This window comes from Rattus norvegicus, chromosome X (assembly GCF_021556685.1).
Source record: "Rattus norvegicus strain SHRSP/BbbUtx chromosome X, alternate assembly SHRSP_T2T, whole genome shotgun sequence".
Taxonomy (NCBI): domain Eukaryota; kingdom Metazoa; phylum Chordata; class Mammalia; order Rodentia; family Muridae; genus Rattus; species Rattus norvegicus.
This window is the reverse complement of record NC_141554.1, coordinates 29,616,494-29,620,819: the sequence shown is the minus strand read 5'-3', so window position 1 is coordinate 29,620,819 and position 4,326 is coordinate 29,616,494. Positions and strand designations below refer to the sequence as shown.

The window sequence follows — 4,326 nt, the reverse complement described above, 5'->3', positions numbered from 1 at the left end:
CCCTGAACTCAAGCAGGATTACAGAGCAATAGTGATAAAAACTGTATGGTATTATTACAGAGACAGGAAGATAGACAAGGGGAATAGAATTAAAGACACAGAAATGAACCCATGCACCTATGGTCACTTGATTTTTGACAAAGGAGCCAAAACCATCAAACGGAAAAAAGATAGCATTTAAACCAAATGCTGCTGATTCAACTGGAGGTCAGTATGTAGAAGAATGCAGATCGATCCATTCTTATCACCCTGTACACAGATTAAGTCCAAGTGGATCAAGAACCTACACATCAAACCAGATACACTCAAACTAATAGAAGAAAACGTGGGGAAGCATCTCGAATACATGGGCACTGAACAAAACACCAATGGCTTATGGTCTAAGATCAAGAATCGACAAATGGGATCTCATAAAACTGCAAAGCTTCTGTAAGGCAAAGGACACTGTGGTTAGGACAAAACGGCAACCAACAGACTGGGAAAAGATATTTACCAACCCTACAACAGATAGAGGGCTTATGACCAAAATATACAAAGAACTCAAGAAGTTAGACTGCAGGGAGAAAAATAACCCTATTTAAAAAATGGGGTTCAGAGCTAAACAAAGAATTCACAGCTGAGGAATGCCGAATGGCTGAGAAACACCTAAAGAAATGTTCAACATCTTTAGTCATAAGGGAAATGCAAATCAAAACAACCCTGAGATTTCACCTCACACCAGTGAGAATGGCTAAGATCACAAACTCAGGTGAGAGCAGATGCTGGCAAGGATGTGGAGAAAGAGGAACACTCCGCCATTGCTGGTGGGATTGCGAACTGGTACAACCATTCTGGAAATCAGTCTGGAGGTTCCTCAGAAAATTGGATATTGAACTACCTGAGGACCCAGCTACACCTCTCTTGGGCATATACCCAAAAGATGCCCCAACATATAAAAAAGACACATGCTCCACTATGTTCATAGCAGCCTTATTTAAAATAACCAGAAGCTGGGATGAACCCAGATGCCCTTCAACAGAGGAATGGATACAGAAAATGTGGTACATCTACACAATGGAATATTACTCTGCTATCAAAAACAATGACTTTATGAAATTCACAAGCAAATGGTTGGAACTGGAAAATATCATCCTGAGTGAGCTAACCCAATCACAGAAAAACATACATGGTATGCACTCATTGATAAGTGGCTATTAGCCCAAATGCTTGAATTACCCTAGATGCCTAGAACACATGAAACTCAAGACGGATGATCAAAATGTGAATGCTTCACTCCTTCTTTAAAAGGGGAACAAGAATACCCTTGACAGGGAATAGGAAGCAAAGATTAAAACAGAGACAAAAGGAACACCCATTCAGAGCCTGCCCCACATGTGGCCCATACATATACAGCCACCCTGTTAGACAAGATTGATGAAGCAAAGAAGTGCAGGCCGACAGGAGCCGGATGTAGATCTCTCCTGAGAGACACAACCAGAATACAGCAAATACAGAGGCGAATGCCAGCAGCAAACCACTGAACTGAGAACCGGACCCCCATTGAAGGAATCAGAGAAAGAATTGGAAGAGCTTGAAGGGGCTTGAGACCCCATATGAACAACAATGCCCAGCAACCAGAGCTTCCAGGGACTAAACCACTACCTAAAGACTATACATGGACTGACCCTGGACTCTGACCTCATAGGTAGCAAGGAATATCCTAGTAAGATCACCAGTGGAAGGGGAAGCCCTTGGTCCTGCTAAGACTGAACCCCCAGTGAACGTGATTGTTGGGGGGAGGGTGGCTCCAACCTCGTAGGTAGCAATGAATAGCCTAGTAAGAACACCAGTGGAAGGGGAAACCCTTGGTCCTGCCAAGACTGAACCCCCAGTGAACAGATTGTTGGGGGGAAGGCAGTAATGTGAGGAGGATGGGGAGGGGAACAGCCATATAGAAGGGGAAGGGGAGGGGGAGGGGTTAGGGGGATGTTGGCCTGGAAACTGAGAAAGGAAATAACAATTGTAATGTAAGTAAGAAATACCCAATTTAATAAAGATGGAAAAAAAGATTACGGTCTTTCATATATTCTGTTCATTTTGATGGCTTAATGTCGTAGGCCCTTCTGTGGATCTTACTACATGAAAAATAACTGTAAAAAACACCATAAGGAGGTAAAGGTCCTAAAATTGATGTGCTGCCTATTTTAGGGATGGAACTGCCACGCACATCTCAGTTCTTATCAGTGTAATACCCAGGAAATATGCAGCAGCCCTAGCCAGTGATATTTAGGAATATCCTGGGTTTTACCTGTTGCCCTGTGAGATAATATTTCAGGGGGACACTTGTGCTACCGCAATTCTGACCCTTTGTTGTCTGCCTATCAGGGGGTTGTTCATCCCATTCCCAACCTTCTACAAACTGGTGTTGCTTCTCATCATCTTCCCAGTTTTCCCTCCCTCAGTCCCTCTCATTCTACACCACCAGAACCTGAGAATGACATATATTTTCACATCTGATTGATTTTATTGTCACCATCATACAAACTAGTACGTGGTAAGACATGGACTTGACATCCTGATGTATCTCAGCTCCCAGACCCAGTCATTGATGTCACTTAGGTCTTTGGACCCACTTGGGGTCTAGGAGTGTCCACATCTTCAATAGGAACTGTGGCAATATTGGCGCATGTTGGAACTGCCTCCGCTGCCGCCGGTGCTGAGCGCTTGTCATTTTCATTCATTTGCTCATAAGTGAGATATGCCACAGTTGGTCGGCTCTGGTGGCTCGGGCTCTGCTCTTCCTGAATTCTAGTATGGATGGGTCTCTCGGACTTTGTCCTCCTTGATGGATGAAGATATCTCTCACCCTTCCTTGTGATCTGGAAGAACTACATACTAAAGTCACAAAGGGCACTGGTTTGGGGAAAAGATAGAATGTGGATGGGGATTCATGAAAAGGGACAGAGGTAGATGAGTTTATAGCAGACCTGAGAAAGTCTTAGGGGAAGGGATGGCTGCAGTAGGGAGGGAATGAGCTTAGCATGGGACCTCTCACCTTTATGATATTTCTGCTACGAGGAGAGCGAGAGGAATGATATCTCTTTGGAAGCTTCGATCTATATTTGGCCTTCTTCTGCTTTGATCTATTGGCTGATCCTGCTGCCGCTACCTCAGCTCTTGGCCGGGGGGCTTTCTTAGCCGCCACTGCCATAGTGGTGGTTTTTCAGGGACTGGCCCCAGAGCTCTGAGCACCTGCTTATCTACCCGCTGAACAATGGAAGGCGACACCCCTCAACCTTGATTGGTCAACAAAATCTGCCCTACCAATGGCAGCTAAGGAGTGGCTAAAACCTCACAATGCCTTAACTCTGACGACTTTGAGGTTGTAGGGAGTTCAGAGCAGGCTGCCTGAGAATCTCAGATATGCCTTTATTCACCAAAAAGTGTCACCTTCATACACTGGCAAGGGGCTCAATATACTAGAACTACAAAGACTGGTTGAGAATAGGAGGTTTTACATAAACCTCTGCAAGATAAATTTCATAAGCTTATGTCCTTCTTCTTAGACTAACTTAGATTGTGCTGAACTTCTGTACAAGTTTGCTACTTTACACTACATTTAATCCCTACTCTGTGCTTTTTGCTCACACTGACTTTCCCTTACTCTTCTGATTGGATTTTAGATATTATACCTAAAAATTACTCAAAGTAGTAGGACCCAATTATGAGTACATTGATATGAGGATCATCTACATACAGTAACAACAAAAAAGTATCCTACAAAGACATATCTTGACAACAACAGCAAAAAAAATTATGTATCACATATTGACAACTCCTTACCTATTACAATTTAGCATCTAATAAAGCTTTATGTTTTTAAATTTCTAGTGTAAAAATATGGTTTTTCTACCAGCATTGTCATATATTGATAGGAATTGGAGTGAGCTGCCCACTGTTGAAGGTTATATGTTCACTTGCTTGCATTATTGAAATCTGTCACACTACTTTTTATTTTATCAGATTCTGTTATTCACATTTCATTCTATTTTTCCTTTTGACTAACAATTTATGTTTTCCCATCAAGTGGCCTTGGATAATATACCTTGAATTATACCCTTATATTTTTGATCTTGAATAATATGTGTTCAACTGTAGCACAACCTTCTGTGACAGGCTGTGCTCTGCTTTCTCTAGTTTACTGCTTCTGACACTGCAAGATATTTCATGGAAACACACACACCACCTTTAGCATTCCCTTTTCCTCTTCTTTAGAGGGAAACCTATGTTTGTTCAATATCCCATACCAGAAATATCCATTTCTATTCATTGTTATTTATGTCCCAT

At 42.3% G+C, this 4,326-nt stretch overlaps 1 long non-coding RNA gene across 1 annotated transcript; it reads right to left on the bottom strand.

Annotated features, from left to right (window-relative positions):
• Positions 1–2,481: 2,481 nt before the first annotated feature.
• On the bottom strand, positions 2,482–3,199 carry LOC147998183 (uncharacterized). The gene is made up of 2 exons (XR_015647057.1): positions 3,035–3,199; positions 2,482–2,867 (listed from the first exon to the last, which is right to left on the bottom strand). It is a non-coding gene; the product is annotated as an uncharacterized LOC147998183 (long non-coding RNA).
• Positions 3,200–4,326: the final 1,127 nt, after the last annotated feature.